This window comes from Gallus gallus, chromosome 1 (genome assembly GCF_016699485.2).
Source record: "Gallus gallus isolate bGalGal1 chromosome 1, bGalGal1.mat.broiler.GRCg7b, whole genome shotgun sequence".
NCBI classification, from domain to species: domain Eukaryota; kingdom Metazoa; phylum Chordata; class Aves; order Galliformes; family Phasianidae; genus Gallus; species Gallus gallus.
In genome coordinates, this window is record NC_052532.1 from 188,361,625 (window position 1) to 188,383,929 (window position 22,305).

Genomic DNA, 22,305 nt, shown 5'->3' on the forward strand with positions numbered 1-22,305 from the left:
AGACCTCTAAGACCATCAAGTCCGACTATCAACCTATTCCACCATGCTCACTAAGCTATGTCTCTCAGTGCCACATCTCCAGTTCTTGAGCAACTCCAGAGATGGTGACTCCACCATTTCCCTAGTGGCCCCACAAGTTTCAGCAAACTGTCAGAGCTTAGCATGTCTTCCACTAACCAAATATGATGAGTGAAAGCACTAGGAATGTCGTGGGTGTTTCATCACTTATTTGTTTTGTGTGGGGTACTTTCAGATACAGGGAAAAATATGGCTTAACACTGACTCCAGAAAGAAACATTATATAATATTCCCACATACATAACAGTGCCATCTATCTATTTTCAGTTTTAAAAGAAGCACTGTTGTTCCTTACTCTTCTCATTTCTACAAATTTCTCAGTGGGCATGTGACAGTGTCACACACTCAAATGCAGCAACTTAAAGAGCATCAGAAAAAAAAATGCCTTCTCAAACTTCTCCATCAGAGGGGTTTTTCTCTGTCTAGGAGCAACGAGAGCTTCCAGTGGAATTATTTGTCCACATTCTTTTTTAGAATGAATGCTGTAACCATTGTTCATAGAGCACTGACAATGCATTTGGTGTTCTGCAGCTGAGGACTAAGATGTGCCCATGTCTGCATGTAGCCATGGAGGAGCCCACAGCACAGCAGTGGATGAGGCCTGGAAGAGGCACAGCCCATGGATACCCCCACAGGAGCAGCCCCAGGCCAGAGCTACAGCCCTAAGAGAGGAGCCCGTGGTGGGGCAGGAGGGCTGGGGAGCTGCCACCCACGGGGCTGTGCTGGAGCAGTGGCTGAAGGGTGGGCCTGTGGGATGGAGCCACGTTGGATCTGTGCTGGATGGAGCTATGAGCAAGAGAGAGGTCTGTCTAGAGAGAGGTGTTCCTTCCTGTAGCAGGGGGGTTAGAACTTAAAGGTCCCTACCAACCCAAACCATTCTATGATTCCAAATAGGATTAAAAATAAAATAGAAGGGATAAAAAGCTAGATTTTGGAGGGATAAATGTGACATCTTTACTCTAAATCCTACCAAAGCTGTTCACAATATGGCTTTTTTACATTTCAGGTAGTAATATTTTCTGCAATGTCCAGAAAACATGCATCTTTTCAGAAATCTACCCCTTCTCCCTCTATTAAGCTGATCTGAAACAAAATCAATTCTTAATGCATAACTAAAACTTTGCCATAAAAGAAATCTCCCGCGATAAAGAAACAGCAAACCTTTTCAACCACTGTATTAGTGATCATGTAGAAAACATCTTCAGTTTTTCATAAATAAGAATTGGCCTCTCAGCATATTACTTACATAAAAAACCCCATGATTCTTTCTGCAACTCAAAGAATGGATCCTTTGGCACTGCGAACCCAACACACCAGCACTGCACAAAGCACTGAAAGATGTTTCTGAAACAGCCCAGTGCCTCCTCAAGGAACGAAGAGAACTGAGAACATGATCTTGAATTGACTGAATATAGACGACCCTTAATTTTGAAAAAGCATTTATTTCCATGCTCCTTCCTCCTCTTTTCAACTGGTGCACTTGATGAGAGCTTTTACACAAATGTTTTTCACATGATGCATCTGAATCACAAAAAGAGAAATGAGGCTTTTAAAACACAAATAAAAATACATATTTTTCACTGCATTTACTACACTGTCTATATTTTCCATCACCGTTCATAAAGCTCACAATAAGAGTTCTGTTTCCAGTGTTGAATCTTACTCATTGCCTTTAGTGATTAGACTACTAAAACTGGGGGTAGGTAGGAGAGAACATATTCTACCATCTTGTGTGAAACTTCAGTCTTTTGGCATTATGCAAATATTCTCAATTAATCTTAATGTAAATAGAATTATGGAAAGAGAAGGTTGCAGTGACTGTTTTGATGAAATAACAGTATGTTAACATGTCTTGATTATGGAAATGAAATTTGGGTAGGGAATTCAACTGTTAAAGCAGAAAATGTCTAATTAAATGGAACCCGTGCTTTAAATTTCACTTATTTGCTACACAAGAATTATTTCTCAAGTTCTATTTAAGTAGTGTTACACAGCAACATATAATTAAAAATCTAATACCATCTTCTAGTTATAAAAGGCACTCCACTTTTAACAGGAAATAGCAGCCCACATGAGAGATTTTCATTAGCTGAAACAAATACTTTAGCTATCAAAATGTACTGAGGTTTGATGTTCGGCATAGAGAACACAGAGCTGATCTCAAAGAGAAAAGTAAAAGCAACAAGAAAATGCAATCAGAAACATACAAAGTTTTTATACATCTTCTAGATAGCAGAGGAAATGCTCTCAGCTCCTGTGTGCATAAACACCAGCATGAATATTTATGTTTCATAAAATTTGTACCCAAAAGCTCATCGTCTGTTTATTATTTGCTGTATGTTACTCTCCTAGTTAACTTATGTCAGTAATTCATACTTAGATCAGAAATGATTGGAGGTAGTTCACACATACAAAAGAATAAATGGAAGACGGACAGACTGTAGGTAGCCCAAGGACTGAAGGTAATGTGTGCTAGCCCCCAGTGCCAGTGAAAGACACAGCAGATTGGTGTCTGTTTTCCTGAAGAAAATATATTCCTGCTGATAGGCAGAGCCAAACAGAATGTTGTGCCTTGGTATTTTTTAAACTCCATTATCCAGATGCCACTTTGCTCTGAAATGAGACAAAAAATTCACACTGTTAGTAGTGTTTGTGTTACCATAAATCCCCAAAGCCCAAGTAATGATGGAAGATGCTAGTATACTTGGTACAATGAACAAAGAGCAGAAATAGATTTCCTGTCAGTGCTCACAACTGGAGTTGGAAAATATTATCACTAGGAGAATAACATAGGTACAGTTTATTTGATTAACAATGTATTTTCATGGAATCATAGGATGGCTTGGGTTGGAAGGGACCTCAAAGATCATCTAGTTCCTACCCCACTGCCACAGGCAGGGTTACCAACCACTAAATCAGGCTCCAGATCAGGTTGCCCAGAGCCCCATCCAACCTGACCTTAAGCACCTTCAGGGATAGGGCATCCACAGCTTCTCTGGGCAGCCTGTGCTCGCACCTCACCATGCTCTGAGTGAAAAGTTTCCCCCAACATCTACTCTAAATCTCCCTTCTTCTAGTTCAAAATCATTCCCCCTTATCCTATCACTATCTACACATGTAAAAAGTTCTCTTCTACTTCTAAGTTCCCCTTAAGTACTGGAAGACAGCTATCTTATTCCTCCTGAGCCTTCTCTTCTCCAGACTGAACAAGCCCAGGTCCCTCAGCCTATCTTCACAGGAGAGGTGCTCCAGTACTATGATCATTTTCGTGGTCCTCCTCTGGACCTGTTTCCAAGGACCAATAAATATTGTTCACATTTGATGAGTGATTTCAGATATAACAAATATCTCAAAACTCTAAATGTTTTACCTCAGCATTTTCTTAAATGAAGAAATGTTATTCTCACCTTAAAATCTTTATTAAATATTCTATTTCTGTTATAATAGGTAATGTTATTTCTGGAGTGAAAAGCCTGATGATTTGAATATCAGAGAAAAATCTGTTATAATTACACACATATAGTCTACTTTTAGCCCAATTATGACAATCAACAACAGTATAAAGTTGGAATACAGAGATAGTCATTGCAGCTTTCTAGCAGTTTAAATTTTACTAAACTGTTTCAAAGTATGCCAACAAGAGACTGAAAAGATTTGAAAAGTGAGACCTTCGATCTGTTCATGAAGATGTTTTTCTCAAACCCAACCAAATGTCTGAGAGAAAGCTCAGTAGACTCTGCGTGTATCCTGAGTGTAACAAACACATCTGGGGCACGAGGGATTTTGAAGATTGAGAAAAATTGATTAAGAGAGAAAGTAGTGGTGGTTAATACAAATGAGATCAAAGGAAACCCATCAGTGTCAAACGGACTGTGTAGAATATCTCCCAGTATAGCAATTGCATTAATGAGCATGCAGTTTCGCGAAGCCAAGCTGCTGAAAACACTGGACTGTGCTAATTACACCCTATAAAATAAAACAAACTAAGAGATACAGAAAGGTTGTTCTAAAGTTTATAGTTACCGATCACCTAAATGTAAATCTACCCTGAAGACACTGTGTGAATTCACTTGCTTCCTTGCAAAATTCTGGGTTGACACACTCAGGATAGCACAAAAAAAAGTTGCAGTAAGATAACATCATGATGCACTGAAATGCCTTTACTCATGACAGGGAGGGTTATTCAGCTCTGAGGCAGAAATCCAGGTATATCATGGATGAGTCATGACATCTTGTGATGGTAGAAGAACCTAGTCATGGGAAATTCAGGCTCGGAACACCAAGTCAGCAAGGTATGTAAACATATGCCTTCTAATTTGAAGTCAGTTGAAATATACCCATAATTATCCACTAAAAGAGCTAGGAAACTACCCCATTAAGCACAAAGCCAGCCCAGGAGCCTAAGCCTTCATGGTATGGCCTACCTGCATCCATGGGCTGGGTCTTGGCTATCCCCCGTTTATTCCAGTGCTGGTGAATTAAACACTGTGCAACAGTGTACCTTATCTCCATAGTTAAATTGTTTGTACCATCCAGTCGCTGGAATTGTCCCTGGCATGGGACTCCCATAGCATTCCATAAACCAGACCCAAACTCTTGCAACGCAAAGATTCAGTTCCTTTATCTTGAGTGGGTTTTCAATTAGCAGTCCATGACAAAAGTGAAGGTTGTGTTGCAGCCCAACAGCTAAGTTAGGCATTGTGCTACCTTTCCTGGAGGGGATGGCATCAGTACACTCAGGAGACCTTCAAGGTACAAAGCTTGCTGATAGAAAACTCATACCACTTCTACGTTAAAAGCATGAATTGTCCCCAAAACCTTTGTAGTCAAGCACTGTAGACAAAATGGCCTGGAACAGAACAGAGAGAGTATTAATAGTTAATAAAGAGAATTAATAGTTAAATAAAATTTGAACCTGAGTTGTAACTTTCTTTCATTTTACAGTAGATACATCTATTGGATCCATTCCAGCTTCTTTGTCTCCGATATAGTCATTCAGTATGAAAATGTGCCTGTCACATCTTTTACTGTGTATTTGTAAAGGGACTTACACACTGGGACTCTGCTATTAGCTAAACATTGTAGTGATATAAATAATATATATAAATTTATGATAATTTTTAAGAGATTGGACATTCAAAACTCTTTATTCCAATATTCATTTAAAAATGTATGAACATTTTTTTTTTTTTTTTACAAAGATATATACATAACATCTCCTTGTAGAAATATATGATGTTTCTGTTAGCCCTGAGGACAAATATTGAAAATCCATTAAGCTCTGAAAATTGGGCTATAAGTGATCAAGTTAGTTGATCATATAGTACAGTGAGGAATTATCATCAAACAGTAAGTCAAGATTTGCAGGACTGGGATAACAACCTGCATTTGTGAGAATAGTCAAAAACAGTTTTAAAACAAACAAAAAATAAAATATCTTACTTAATTCATCATCTTCCACAAAGCAGAACCCTAAGCAAGACGAATTAGTGTTGACATAGCAAGTACCCCACTAAGCATTTCATTTAGTTCAGGATTCACTTGTCGCAGTCTCTATATTTATATACTAAATAGAGAATATATTCAAAACATCTTCTGTGAGTAACCCACTTTCAGTAGCATGTTGCTGGAGGCTCTGTTACAGCTGTGCAGCTCGTGAGTAAGTGCCCAGATGCAGTATTCTTTTGAGAGATCTAAGGGAAGCCTGCTATTCCCTTATACTCTAGAGAGTGCCACCTGCCAAGACAGACCTTTAGTCCAGCTTCTTTGAGTCATTCCCATGTCTTTTGGGTCCCATATTTATGCGAGTCTGTTTTCAGAGATCTGAGCAACTATGTAATGACAGCAGCAGCAGAACAACAGAATATTCAACAGAAGGAGTTGAGACAGAATTGCTCAGGAAGCAAGAAATATAGAAAGGGTTTATCTAAAACTACTTTGGCATGATTCATTCTGGTTTAAGACCACAGTCTGCTACCTTATTTCTCATTTAAGTTCATTTTATTGGTCATTTTTGTCATCCAAATTGCTTAGCTGCCACACATTCAAATCGCTGGCAGTGCCCAACTAAGCGCCATCTGTATTCCTTTATTTCTTCTTTCTTATTTTTTCTTTCTTTCTTTTTTTTCCAGGTGCTACTTGCCATGAAAGATTGCTGTTGCTTTTCTTCACTTTGCACTCAAAGTGCTACAGGAAATCTCAAAGGAAAAAGGGGAATCTTCACTGGATAGATCTCCGCACTACATACTTAATAAGACACACTGTCTCTCATACATATAATTGACGGTTCAAACAACTATCCCGACATTTCAGTACTGTCCTGTAGTTGCCAAGAAGCCTTTTTTGTAAATATTTGCTTTTACAAAAAGGATGTAGCCAAATCACTTTTCAAGTTTCCATGACTGCTGTTGTGTTTAAAGCATTTTGATTTGCTCTCTGTTTACATCTGCTTTCAGTCTTTGTGTCCTCTCTTTTGAGAATTCACTTCATCTACTTTTGCTTCCAAAAAAATTGATTGGAAATTTCATATTACAGTCTTTCTCTTAAAATAAATAAATTACAAAAAGCATCACTCCATTTCATTTAGTCAGATTTCTCACTTTTTCCTCTGAAAGGTTTGGAGGCTTAGGATAGAGCTGCAGCAGATGTGAATAAGAGCTCCCAAGCCACCTATGATAAAAGAAACAAAATTTAAACATGCGGTTGAGTTCTTCCGAACAAGTATCTGAAAGCATTTTATGTCATTGCATTTTTGGCACTTAAGAACATTACAGTTGTCCCTAGGTACATAGATAAACACTAGCTGCGCATTTTTACCTATCCTTAATTGTAAAGCAACTGCAAAGACTGAGAGGGTGAACCACACAAAATTTTCACCTGCAAAAGTGCATATTTCTTCTGTTTCCCCCTAAACTGGACAGGTGCATGCATATCAATCCATACCAACAGATTCTGTCCCTGCCAGTTGTGCATCTTGAGAGCTGCTCAAGGTTTCTTAATAGCTTTTTCTTCAGAGGTGAAAAATAAACAAGTATATGCAAAGAGAAATATTGTCTTCCCAATTACTCAGTTCTTTCATTCTTTCCTGGTTTTCTACCCCAATTAACAATATAAGGAGAGGAAGCTGTGGAGGTGACTTGCTTTTATTGTGTTCTTACAGTGAGCTATAGCAACAGCTAAGGATCTTGTGAGCCATTAGTATTGGCCAGAAAAGTAAATTCTTTTGCAGAAAGAATCAGCCTTTCCCAATTTTACACAATTTTGTAAATCTTTGGGACATACAATGCAGAGGAATCAATCTGCTTATTCACACTTCTGAAGATTCTATTCTTAATTAAAAGCTCTTAGAAAAGATAAAACATATTACTATTATTATGACTTCTGGTTTTTTACTCTTTAATATTTTTGGATTTCTTCCATTATTCAGTGTCTACTCCATTTCCTAAGTCCCCTAGTTTAAATATGAATTGAAATAGCTTCCAGATGCAATTTTACTGCTCCCTTACCCACATCATGAAAACTAAAAGACACTCTGGAATCCCTACTGAGGTACCACCATCAATAAGTTAAACAAATACCTATAATAAAGATTTTTTACTGCTCTGCTGACTTTAAAAAAAATTAGTAAGTCATCACATTCACAGGATGATGTGAAATAAGAGTTTAATTGCAACACATTCACTTTGGGGGTGTTAGGATGCTTCTTGAGAACTTTTGTTTAAAGAATGTGTAAACACACACAGAGAGCAGCTTGGTTTGGGGAAATTTTCACACTAAACAGAAAGAAAGTGAAATTAGTCAATTGAAATTCAGTTACATCTTTGTGCTAGATAAGGCTGCTGAGAAAAATCACACACTGATTATTCCTAAAAAAAAAAAGTGGCATTCACACAGCTTTGATTTTCTATAACCTTTCTATGAAGTCCATTTGCAGATGTTTCGTTTATAATAATAAAACAAACAAGTAAAAAACCCACAGCATTGCTTTTCACATTGAAGTAAATTTTAGAGTTGCATTAGAGAAGATGTATTTCTAATATTCAGGCTAATGTGACAGATTCTGGAAGCTAAATGGAGAAGTTCATTTCCTATGATTAAATTTTAAATTAGTGAAAGTAAGATACAAAGTCATCTTTCAGCAGAATTCAATGCTCTCTTCTCTCTCTCTCAATATGCATCTTAATCCATGAAGACTTAAATTCTCCTTTTAAGTAAAATATATATACCTATCTATGTATTATTGCATATATACTATATTTTTTCTATATACCTAAAATCTTCAATCTTTTTAGGTCTATATCTTGGCCCGTAGAGTGTCTTTGAAGACAGAATTTAGCCTGCACTGCCAGAATGAATGGACAAAAGAAACGTGTCAGCAGTTTACGGGCTGCTTCAGCCTGGTTCCGTGCCTAATGGGGCAGGGGGACCCACAGACCTACGCCCCAGGAAAGGGAAAAGGGGAAAAGAGGAAACAACAGGGGGATGGGCCTAAAAACAAAACAGCAGCAACAATCTGAGGAGGAAAGTTAATTTACTAGAATGCAAAATAACACAGTATAATACAATATTGTGCAGTATAAGTTGAGACAGAAAATACTTCCTTTTTTGGAGTAGAATACCCTGTACTTTGGAAGGAGTGCTTACAGTGTTGAAGATCATGTGAGACCCTACTTCTAGTGCCATTCTGTGTTCTTTTCAATATAATCATTGAGATCTGTCTTGAAATCCAAATGCTACCATGAAAATGGTTTACATTGTCTGACTAGTGGAAAAAAAGTATTCAACATAAATTTCAGTTCCAAACATTCATCTACTTTAACACACGGAAACTGTAAAACGGAGTGGGTACAGCTGCTAGAAATCTCAGGAGAGGTTGCAGTAAGCAGGCCATCAGCATAGATGAGATGTGAAGATACATGTATTTTACAACATTACTTTGAATTTAGGTTTCTGTGTTCTGAGTTACTAACAAGGGATATAATTAGATATGCATTATAAGGAGACTCACATATTTGGCAATAAACTACAAAATTCATATGTAGAGGTATTTTGGGCAAAGATTTTCTAATTAGACCATTAAACATACTTTTGGTTATTGTCCCCAAGACTGATCAGCATAGAGCATCTATAAAATATGTGAAAGAGGACATTTGCACCTTTCCATTTCTTATCCAACAAGATGTATCATATTAAAAGAAATAATACAAAATGCAAGGGATAAAGTCATGATTAATAGTCTGCAGGGAAGCAACACACACTGTTGGGTGCACAGTTTGGCATGTGTATTCTTTACCATCTTTAATTCCTGTGAGTCTATGGAAAAAGCTATTGACTAGATAGAGATGAAGCATACATAATTGCATTATGTCACAATTTTACACTTAGCATCTGGCAAAGATTCTGTCTCCAAAGTACAAAATTCAGATATGACAACAACGAACAATGAATCTGATTCTCATCTTCATTAAATTGGGTTTTCATTGCTGTAATTTTAGACTATATTTTCTCCTAATATTCTGTCATTCTGGTATCAGCTGATTCAGGATGTGAATAGCTAATTAGATTTGGATGGTTTCATGCATCCCAAAGAGAAAACTGAAAATTGGCTAAATCCTTTTGGAGAAAAAAATAATTAAAGTAATGCTAGAAGAACCAAGATGCGCTGTTCTGTAAATAAAACTGTATTTCATATTCTATCTAAATTGAATAAGCAATTTGTGTTTGCATGAGTAACCTCATGCTTTAGGTTACTGACTGGTTTCATTAAAAGTCAAGAGGCAATATTCTTTTTCATGGCTTTGCAACTTGACAGGAAATTTTTGAGCCAGTCTTTTGTGTGACAGCTTCCATCAGGATACGAGTAGCAACTTCAAGTGTTAGCCTCTACAGTTGCTTGTCTGGCTACTCTACCACCTTACTGTGTAAATTCCCTTGGCTACTTTGCTGTACTATGTGACTGTAATTATTTTAGAAGGAGATATTCAGAGTGACAAAATGTGGCTGCTTTGCTCGGACCTTAAAGCATACTGTGAATGATAAGTGTCACTGCCAAGTTGGACAAACAGATATTGTAATGTAGTAACTCAGGATGTATCACAGCATGTACAGAGTGAATTTTATTTTAAGTTACCTTTTCCAGGCTTTTTTAATATATATATTTTTTACTTAAATTACCTGCACTCTTATTGTTATTGCAGAAATCTAGAAAGTATGATAATAAGCAGAAGTTTGAATTACCTAGAGATAAAACAAACTGTGAATATTTACCCCTGGCCAGGAAAGTAGAGGCATGCCATTCTTCCTGGCTCAAATGAGGAGAAAACCATCATTGCACACATCAGGTAACACCTCCACAAGGAATTAAAAGTATTTGTGGACATTAAACATGACTGCAGACACTGATGCTAAATAGTACAGACTAACCCATGTTTACACTATCTTATCTTCAGAAAGAGTGTTATTGCATTTAAAGTGCCATTTGGAAAGGTGCTTGGTCCTTGCTGCCTCTAACTCAAACCTCAGCAAAGGGTTGGGAGAGTTGTAGCTCTGTTGGGAACATACACACAGCTAAACTGCATGGTCAACAAAATTTCAGTGCCCAGGAACATCTCCTGGCATTATAAAGACAAAGGTATTACTACCTTCATCCTTCCCCATACATTTCAAATCTACTAGGATGATGAAATATGTTAGAATTTCCTCTGGCTACCCTGAAAGTTTAGGGAGAAATACAGGATGAGCATGGAAGAAATGAGCTCAGAGTTGTATCCATCTGTATATCTCATATGAAGGTAGATTCAGACTTGTAAATGTGCTTCCCCTGCAATGCACTGTGTGAATTCCCATTGATGTGACAGTGTCTGCATCACCTAACAAATTTCCTCTTTGATTCTTTCCCTTCATCTTTCCTTAACTTTTTTAAAGTTACCATGTCTCCTCTTGAAAGTAAATCCCCAGAAGTCTTACAAACAACACAAATGCAGAAATATTTCTCAGAAGTTTGTACTGATTTGTCTGAAGGGATGTTGTAAGCACTTGTATCAGGTTATCTGAAAACAAAGACTTTTTGGAAGTGTATTTCCTCTGTTTTCAGAAAATATTGATTTTCCAGGATATTGCATGTCATTAATGCTCTTGGCCACAAACCTGAAGATATGCATCATTCCCAACCCTGTGGACACGAGACCTTCTGTTTCATCACATAATTTGCTGCTTAGTTCTCATACAAAGAAATTTCTGGTGATAAGAACATCTGTGCTAGTAACAATATAATTTATGTGACAATACTTGTGCAATATTATTTCACATTACAGAAATTCAGATTACAGTCCGACTCGCCACAACGACCAAAGTAGTTCTAGCACTGACATCAATAAAAGCTAGAGCTGTTCCAAAAGGAATACCAGAGCTATTGTTCACGTAGTGATAACTTCCACCCAGAGAGATTTTCATGCTCACATCTAGCATTCATTTCCTGTAGATGGTTAAACATTAAGTACACCAGAAAAAAAATGGAAAAGGTTTTGATTCCATTTACTGGCATGGATTTAAGGTCAACAGATTTCATTTAAATTGATGTAAGTAAGAACAGAATCCAGCCAACTGAATCGAACCCGAGGCTTATGAAATTTTCTTCCTTTCAGATCATATGTTAAGGTATTTCTCATTAGATTGGAAAAAAAATAATACCAACCCTCAGTCTATATTCTTGTACTCATATCTGTATTTCAATTGACAGTGTCAGTACTACAGCAAGTCCATTAGCAGAATATATGTTACTAAGCACTCTATTTTATTCTTGACAGATTCCGATACTTTCTGTCTTGAGGTTATTTCCATTTTGTACATTAGGGCTGTGCCAAATAGACCAGTACAATAAAAATACTAGCATTGAAGTGTTTTTAACTGTGACAGCTAGTGGAAGAAAGGAAAGTAATGATCACAAGTTCAGCTACAGTTTGTAATGCCTTGTAGAAGAGCTGAATGACTCACATACTCTGATGTTAGAAGAATCCATTGCAATACACTTGAGCTGAACTTTTTTGTGCCTTTATTTTGTGTTGTAAAACAGCTGGAGTCCACTAACTAGAGTTGGGCTGGTCTGTGTTTGCACTGACGTTAACAAGATCAGCTTCTAATTATACATATTGTCTACAAATTTTTTGACCATAAAATTTTGACCATCATTAGGACGCTGGTCTGCACATTATTTTCTATTTTGCTGTTGTAGAATTGACAGTCTCAGCTCTTTCCATTGGTATACCAGGTCTCTGTACTTACCAGCAATTTGTTCTTTTACTCTGACCACTGGAAGGATCTACCGAAACCACGGACTCCTCCCTCTCACAGATTACCGGGTGTTGTCGTTTAACGCAGCACGCAGCTAAACACCACACAGCCCTTTATTCACTCCCTGTCCCACCCAGTGGGATGGGGGAGAGTATCAGGAAAAAAAAAAAGTGGAACTCGTAAGCTCAGATAAAAACTACTTACTGAGACAGAAATGGAAGAGAGAAACAACAGTAATGATAATTATATGTATATACATATATATTTATATTTACAAAACAAATGATGCACCAAGAAATTGCTCACTGCTTGCTGACCAATGCCCTCCACGAAGTGGTAGCCCTCCTGGACAACTCCCGTCAGTTTTATAACTTATATATCCCTTTTGCCAGTTTAAGTCAGCTGTCCTGGATCTTTCCCCTCCCAGCAACTCATGGTCATGTCCCCCCCTCAGCTCCCTTGCTGGCAGGAGAGTGAAGCTGAGAAATTGAAATGTCCTTGTCCCTGTGCAGCACTGCTCAGCAACAACTGAAACATCAGTATGTAATCAACATTGCTTTTCTTCTAAAGTTGAAATATAGCATTATGGCAGACACTATGAAGAAAATCCCAGCGGAAATCTGAGCAGCCTGACCTAGTGGTTGGCAAGCCTATGGCTGGGGTCTGTAACTGAGTGATCTTTAAGGTCCCTTCCAACCTAAGCCATTCTATGATTCCATGAAACCAGGACAATGGGGAAGCTGATTTCTTCTGAAGGTATTAAAAATACAAAGAGGAAACACACACAACCAGCAAAATGGCCTTGAATGCCTTTCTACCTTGAAAGTAATTTCAGTCATTCACAACCCAGTTAAAAGACCTGGAGCAAATCTCTTCAGTAATATCTACCTCTTTTAGGATTGGTTCACTCAAAGAGAAGTTGCCTTCCGTTGTGCCTTCTTGGCATACTGATGAGTAAATAACAGGATGCTCCTTTTCCTGGATTGTTATTGGGCTGTTTCCCCTCTCCACAGGCTTAGCACCAGCCATGCTGCTCAGATCCTGTATTTAATGTACAGTTACAAGGAGCATGCAGCAAAGGAGCATTGTGCTATTCATCAAGTGCAGCAGGACTTAGCTATCCTGCTGCTTAGGGTCATAGATGGAGTTGCAGCTGACTGTCTCAAGTTTCCCATTTGTGATTTACAGCACATCCCCTAGGTCTGACAGTGACCTGACAGTCATTTATATTTCAGCTGCTGATACATATCACTCCCTTCATTAATAGATTCACCACATTTCCCTTGCAATCATTTTGCCTAACATTTGGTTACATGTGGTCCTAACGCAAATAATATCACATTAGATTAACCTCAGTATGTGCCTCAGATTTTTTTTTTTTTTTCATTACCTGTCCAGTTACAACACTACATAAAAACTGAAGGACTGAGTTAGAAGGTCTGTCTGAGACATGGTTTAGTGGGAGAGACATGGTTAGTGGACATGATGATGATGCACTGATACCTGAACTAGATGATCTTAGTGGTCTTTTCAAATCTTAATTATTCTATGATTTACTTGTCTGATACAGACAGGTAGCTTCCAAAAGCCCTCAGATCTTTTGTGATGCATGCTGGAAAGAGATTCAGGCATCTGAATGTAAGTGCCTGCTGCTATTCCAGATGTCTGTGTGTATTCTCCACAATATCCAGCTACTTACAGAAAGGCAGAAGTCCAGTGTCGTATCTGCCGACTTTATGCAAGTGTGTAACGTATTCAATAATATCTGATTTTGGCAATAATTCCCATGTCATCTCCTCATTTGCAGTAGCTTTTTGATAACTTTCTGACCTCTGAACTTATCCACTCTCCCATTCAATGACACAGTTTTCACAAACAAAATATTATTGTGACAAGGAGGCTAACATGGTTTATGAAAAAAATGTCTGCTTTTATTAGTTAAGTATGTGTTATCTGATGGTTTAGCTGTAGTTGTATAGCTGTGAGTAGTAAAATAGGCAAAATTTCAAATGACTGTAGAGTAGGCATGAAGACTGACTGGTGGAACAAGAACTCCGACAAAACCAGCAAAAATGAAACAAGTCCTGATCCCAAAAATTAAGTGTCAAGGACAGAAGACATCAACCATCTGAACAGGGATGGGACAGAGAAGTATAAAACTTCAGGCACGTCTGAAAATAAATGAGAAACGCAGACCACTTGAGTTCTGACTTCTCACAATGAAATGCTTTACAAATTGTAAGATGGAGGAAATAGAAATCTTAAAACTTCAGCTCAACATGGACTGAATGAAAGCATAACAATATGCTGCATGGCAAACAGGTATTGGACCAGAGAGATTATTGCATTACAAAGGAAAAATGAAATAAAGGCCTTACCCATATCCTGGACTCACAGAAGGGCTCCAAGAAGAAAGATCTCTAATTAAAAATCCTTCCTCCTTGGGAGTCAGCCCTTAAATGGGGTCTAGGAGAGGTGGAGCCTGGCTCCACCCCTTCCAGTCACTCAGGTGAAATTGCATTCATCTGTGCCCCTGCAGCTGACTCAGTGCTTGCCTCAGGTGGTCAATCAGAGGTTCAGGCCGTGATTCAACAGTTCCCATACACATGCACTGTTATAAATTTTTTACTTTCCCTTTTGAGTGTTAGTTAGTTAACCGCTGCCATTTCATAGGGTTTATATATCACATTGCATGGGTGCTTCCAATTTACTGATGAAGATCGTATTTAACCATTGTGGCTATCAACACTTAGTTGTAAATAACTTCAAACAGGAACAGTCCTGACTAAATTGCTAGCTCAGTTATGGTCTCTGGACTTAAATAAAGCAATAGGAGAAAGAAGAGAAGAGAGCTTAAGTTTTTTAGAGTTTCTGTATATTCCTTCTCTACAGAGAAGGTTGTAGAGAGAAGAGGGTTTGGGTTTTTTTTAATATGGAGTAGTTGTACATTTGGATACCAACAATATAAAAGCAATTAATGTGGCAGAGAATGAGAAGTATATTTCTGTCCCTTTCCACCACTGTTTTTAATCCACCATTTCTGTTGAATTTTGTATGGTTTCTTTGGATCGCACTCCTCCAGGGACTTCCCAGGACTCAGCACACTTCCTTTTTCTTCCTGCTGCGTTGCTGCTAACCCAGTAGTTATATCAGCTGCCGATAGTTTTGTTAAGATCCAAATAGTTTTTCATTATGGAAAATGTGTGAAAAGTAACAACAGGAGAACAGACGTCAGCTGATTCTGTGGAATAATATATGTCCTCCATTAATCCCTTGATTATTCAAGACATCATAGAAAATTGTTGCCCTTGATAGCAGTCACTATATTCAGATACTCTAGGTTGCCTTCTGTTCCTATGTGTTTGCAGGATTACAGCTTCAGAGTGTAAAATATTTAGAAAAAGATTTTTTTCAATAGGAGAAGCACTGACACCCCATACTTATCTTCATTCTTTACATTATGAAGGGTATATAGTTATACCATGATTGTAATCAAACATTATGAAGGCTGATGAGAGCAAAGATTTTATGATTGACTAAGATCATAAATACATATGTGCATGTATAGGAATATGTATAATGGAAGGAGACTGCGGAAAAGGATTTTAAACAGCCAGTTTCTTTTAGAGGATATCTGCCGAATTCAGGCTGTAGAAGTCCTTTCCCATCTCAACTTTTCTGCAGTGCTGTGAAATGAGCTGCAAGAGCAATCCAAAGCCAACATCTACTGCAAGCTGGAATGCTTGATGGATCAAGTTCCCTCTGTGCAGAAACAGGCCTGGGGCGTTGGTTGATCCTCAGTTGAACATGAGCCAGCAGTGTGCCCAGGTGGCCAAGAAGGCCAATGGCATCCTGGCTTGTATCAGAAATAGAGTTGCCAGCAGGAGCAGAGAGGTGATTATCCCCCTGTACTCAGCCCTGGTGAGTCTGCACCTTGAGTACTGTGTTCAGTTTTGGGCCCCTCACTACAAGAAAGATGTTGAGACACTTGAGTGTGTTAAGAGAAGAGCAAGGAACCTGTGAGGGGCCTGGAGCACAAGTCTTATGGGGGCTGGCTGAGGGAACTGGGATTGTTCAGTCTGGAGAAGAGGAGGCTCAGGGGAGACCTTATCGCTCTCTATAATTACCTGAAAGGAGGTTGCAGTGAGGAGGGGGGAAGCCTCTTCTCCCACGTAACAAGAGATAGGACAAGAGGCAATGGCCTCATGTCACACCAGGGGAGGTTCAGGTTGGATATTTGGAAAAATTTCTTCTCCAAAAGAGCTGTGATGCTTTTTAATAGACTGCCCAAGGAGGTGCTGGAGTCACCAACCCTGAAGGTGTTCAAGGAATATTTAGATGTTGTATTGAGGGATATGGTTTAGTGAGAACTATTGGTGATCAGTGGACGGTTGGACTGGATGCCCTTGTAAATCTTGTAACCAACCTTGGTGATTCTATGATTCTAAGGGCTTTATGATCCTATCCTCACTCTCAGGAGGAGGAAAGGTGCTGTTATATGATGGATTTGGGTAGGAGTGGTGTGACAAAACTCCACCAGGCATTGTTGCTGCCTACTCCCTGCCCGCTTAACTTGTCTGTCATCTCTTGTAACTCAGACAACAGTAATTTTCTGTAGCAAAATGAACTTTCTTAGATAATTCATGATCTGCCTCTGAAAGCAGCAGGAAGCAAGCACTTTTTCTCCAGGTAGTGTAGAAATCAGCTTGCAAACATTGAATATGCTGTACTCTCTGTTGTGTGTGTACGCCATCTGTAACTACCAGAGCACCTACGCAACAGTCCCAAGGCACAGGAGCTCAAAACAGTGCTTTTCCAGTGCTTCAGTCCACAACAATATTAATCTCAGGTCTAAATAACACCTAATCAAATTCATAATGATAGAAAAAAAAAACACTCCTTTGGTATAGTCAACATCTATCCAATGCACACACTCTTGTACTCCAAACTGGACTTTTGCATAGTAACAACACAACACAGCTTGGCTCTATCTACCAGCACCATCTGCTGTTATTTTGGAGAAGGTATGTTATAGCAGAAGATAGAAACAGTTATAAATCTGTCATAACATTAATAAGACCTCTGTTCTGCAGTCATATCTATAGAGACAGCTGTTTATATGCAATCCTAAAGATCTTTTCGGTTTATAAAATCACATTCATAAAATCATAGAATAGTTTGAGTTGAAAGGGATCTTTAAAGGTCATCTAATCCAACTCCCCTGCAATGAACAGGAACACCTACAGCTCCATCAGATACTCAGAGCCCTGTGCAGCATAACATTGAAAGTCTCCAGGGATGTGTCTACCACCTCCCTGGGCAACTTGTTTCAGTACTTTAGTACTTTACTGTAAAAACTTCCTTATTACACAATCTAAATCTCCCCTCTTTATTTTGAAACCATTTCTCACTGTCCTATCACATTCCTGGGTTCTTTACTGAAACTACTGTTCACATACGCAGCTTTCACTGTCTATGTGTTTCCATAGCTTCTGTTTCGTCTGAGACACTCTATTTTGTCTCTTGCCCACTTGACTAAAATCAAGTGTAGTATCTGCTCTTACCAGATTAATATCTGATATGTCCTCAGTTGAGAGGAAAATTTTTTTTGATCGGGTGCTGGAATGGGCTGCCCAGGAAGGTGATTGAGTCACCACCTCTGGAGGTATCCAAGAAACATTTTGATGTTGTACTAAGGCAAACTGGGAAATAATGGTGATAAGTAGACAGTGTGGACTGGATGATCTTGGCGATCTTTTCCAACTTTGGTGATCCTAAGATCAATTTAGCTATTACAATGAAATGTCATGGTAATTCTGTAAGGTATAAAATTTGGAGAACCCAATTATCTCCCTTGTTTCTACTTTTGCTGTTGGTTTCTGTGACTTCATCATATTTTTCATGGGGAAACTGTTTCCCATTTAGGCTGCTAGAATTTCAGAGTGTAAAGCAGGAACTGAGTTGTCAATGAATGAAGAAAAAATCATTCTTTATTATGTTTACACATATTCTGTGTTTTAGTATTTTAAAACTGTTTATAAAAATTAATGATAAAACAAAACCAAAAAAATGGTTTCTTGTTTGTCTTAACATTAATTGCGGGCATGGCTAGAATTCGATGAAAATTATTCATATCACAATTTTTTAACTGAGATTAATTGATCTTTCAGTACTGTGAACTAACAAGACTTTCAAGGAATGGTACGGCTTTAATTAGAAAAGGGAGCTCTTAATGGTTGCTAAGAAACAAGTATATATTTGTAATCACTCCTTTACCCTCTGGCAGTGATGCCTTGCCATAGATACAAGAATGTTTCCTTAGGAAAAAATCCCTGCCATTTTCAATTAGCAAGCTAAGAATTTAAAAGCTTATTGTTAATTATTATAAGGAAATGGGTGGGGATATCTCCACCACAGATAGAAAATCAGAAGCAACATCTGTATTAAAGCACTAAACAGGGCATGATGTTCTGAGCATGTTGTAATAGCAGGGTCCATTGGATGGTTTTGCTTTAGGCCAACTAAGAGCTTCCCAGGGAAAGTTCAGGCATGGATCAGGGGGAGTAGCTTGACCAGGTGGCACTTCCAGAAGATATTTCTGATGCAGCAATCTCTTTTAGGAGATGCAAAACACAAACTGCGCCATACAGTTGGTTTCAGGTCTAGGGAACAGCCTCTGCTCTGCTTTATTTACTTGTCTAGGAATAGATTTAGGAATCTGAGAAATCAATGAATCAATTTAAAAAAAAAAAAAAAGAGCAGAAAAAAAAAAGACATCTTTCGAATAACTGGCACTTCAGGTTTTCACTATATTTTCTTTTTTAATTCCATTGTACATCTGACCAGTTTTGTGATGCATCATAGCATTACATTTCTTTATTTAAAATACTCCTCACTCCATTGCTGAATGTGCCATGCAAAACAACCAGCTAAAGTCCTGTGCTGAATTTTGTTTATGTGAATTGTTCCCTTTACTGCCATGTGGTTGCATCCCACGAGTGAAGTTAGGCATGTGCTGAAGCATTTACAAAAAACTTAATTGACTACATAGGAATATGGGGAAATCAACTTCATCCAGAGCACTTCCAAAACATGTAAAACATCTAGGATAATAAAACTGGAAACCCCCAGATAATTTTTTCTAGTTTCCCTGGAAAGGCTTACAGTAGAGAAAGAGTTTTAAACAAAATTGCTATGTTTAAATTTACATTCCTTTTAAAGGAGAATTATCTTCAGGTCTTACGAAAGATATTTCTATAAGGTCCTGCACAGATTGTTTTTCCTACACTCCTCCCACTCCCTCCAAAAAAATAAGAAAAAAAATCCAAAGCTTACAACTGAGGCAAAAAAAAAAAAAAAAAAGGCAAATGATAAATCACAAAAAGAAACTGTGAAACAGAAGAACCGTGATCTCTTGGAAAACCAGGAAGCAAGGAAGCAGTGCATCCTTAAAAACAGTAAAAGAATATTTAGGAACATACGATGTTGTCCACAGATGCTGGACGTACCTCAGACTTGCCAAATATCCTGAAATAGAGATGAGATCATGGCAGGTGTTAGACTCAATGTCATCTCCCACATGACAATGTCATCAAAGTTCGGATGAGATCTTGAGCTATCTGAACATGTTGATTTGGGGCATATGCTATTGTATAAGTTTGAAGCAGCACTGACCACTATAGGAATAGTGATAGATATCAGACAGCTTTTGAAGTACTGGAAAGGTCTTAAAGAATCACAGTAGTGAACACTGAATTTTAGGATGGATGCTGTAGATGGCAATTGAGGAGAGCGCTCCAGTTAGCTTTATAATGAAAAACAGGGAGAGAACTTCCTTAATCACAGTCTGTGAAAGTTTGGAATTCTAAATTACTGGCATTTCAAAAGCTAATTGAAAAAGACTTGCTATTGTCTACTGATTGCATTTGTTTTACCACATTTACATGATTGATTTATTTTTGTCTCAATGCACAGCATATTATCAGGAATGAAAAAGACATTTTGCCTTGCTCTGAAGTAACAGAATGAGCATGACTAGGTACTTTTGAGATGGGTCACAGCTTGGGGCAAAGCCTTGATCCAGGGTAAAAACTTCTTTCAGATTTGCCATTGAATTTCTATCTGAATGAGCCTGGCATGTTGTTTTTCCACTATTTCTTTTACAGCACAAGATCTAGTCTATTTCTGAAGTTCCATCTATTAGTTTGATATAAATCCTTTGCCACTGGTGAAGGATCACTGATGATCCTGATCTTTCTTGCTGTCTTACTCTGATCATAGGCTCTAAGATTTACAGAAAGCAGAGGTATTATTTAATGTGTTCTGTGGACTTTCTATTATATGGCTTCCAATGACCATGACGACCGGAATTTGCTGATCCATAAATCATTTTCCAGTTTCTTCTTCTGAAGTACCTATGGCAACAAGTAGTTGTGTTATAACTAAAAAATAATACTTCAGTAGCAAAAATAGAAGGTAAACGATTTCAAGTTAGGATGCAGATTAATTTATTTGAATGAGAATATTTAACTTAGTAGAACAGCCTCTACTTTGGGCAAGACAAAAAACACTGTTTTGTTTATTCTTTCACATTCTTATAGAAATGATCAACTTCAAGACACAAGCAAAATTCACATTTTATGGGTCCTAGGTAGCCAAAGATAGCTAAACAGCTTCACTGTTTACCACATAGGGATTACTATGTCCTGGAAAACTAACCTGGCAGCTACTTCTGCAGAACACAAGCACACTGCAGCAGCGGCTGTTTTCCCAAACCCAACCCAATCCCAACCTCTTAGCTTTGGTATTTCTACATTAGAATTTACCTATATTTCACTGTTATCCCACGTATATTTTTGTGTATGAAGATAAATATTGGTGATTATTTTATAACAGAATTTCTGAATAATTACTGTTTTGTACTAAGTTAATAGCCAAGCCAAATATTAAGCAACATCTATTACTACCTCAGACTACTACTCCCCTTTGAACATTAGGGGCACAGAAGCAGGTCTCTACTGTTTAATTAGGTCTCCCTTTATTATCTTACTACCATGTGACATAGTAGACATGGTATAAAATTAAGCAATGATAACTCTTGCTGTCTACTACCTTTTAATTGATTAATCTTTACATGTATAAGAAAATATTAACTGAGACACTGCTGATTTTACTATCCCTTGCTACATTTTTGCCATCTCAAAAGGAAGCTTCTTTTAAATAGAGTCATTCCTTATCTATTTCACAACTCCTTGTGAAGAACATCTTGGCCAGATAATGAGAGGCAATTAAAAGTAAGTATGCTTACGGATGGGACACCTAACCCACCAGTGTAATTAAAATCAGACATTTCATTTATTTTTAACTACCAAAGGTACCCAGAAGAATATGCCTAAAACTTTCTGCCACCAGTGGTGAGTAGACTGAAACTTTGTCCTTTATGTAAGCTCTAAAGCTCCTCCAACCATTTCCATTTCTCCTCCAGGTTTCTGACTTCTCCCTATCCACTATACTATTATCTGAGGATCTGGGGAACCACAGGCCTGTCAGCCTCACCTCGGTATTGGGGAAGGGGATGGAGCAGATCATCTAGAATGTGATCAAACAGCATGTGTGGGACAATCAGAGGATGAGACACAGACAGCATGGGCTCTTCTCGACCTACCTGATCTTTTCCTATGACCAGATGATCCATCTGGTGGGTGAGGAAAAGGCTTTTGATGTATTCTACTTAGACTTCAGTAAATCCCTTGACTCTGTCTTCCAGTTTTCTCTTGAAGAAACTAGCTGCTCATTATTTAGACAGTTGTACCATTTGCTAAGTAAAAAACTGGCTGGAGAGCTGAGACCAGAGAGTGGTGGTGAATGGAATGAAATTGAGCTGGTGATCAGTCAGGAGCGGTGTTCCCCAGGAGTCAGTACTGGGGCCTGTTCTGATGT

The 22,305-nt window shown here is 38.1% G+C and overlaps 1 pseudogene; it reads left to right on the top strand.

Annotated features, from left to right (window-relative positions):
* The first annotated feature begins 17,881 nt into the window (after positions 1-17,881).
* LOC112531611 lies at positions 17,882-18,028 on the top strand (annotated as a pseudogene).
* The last annotated feature ends 4,277 nt before the right edge of the window (positions 18,029-22,305 follow it).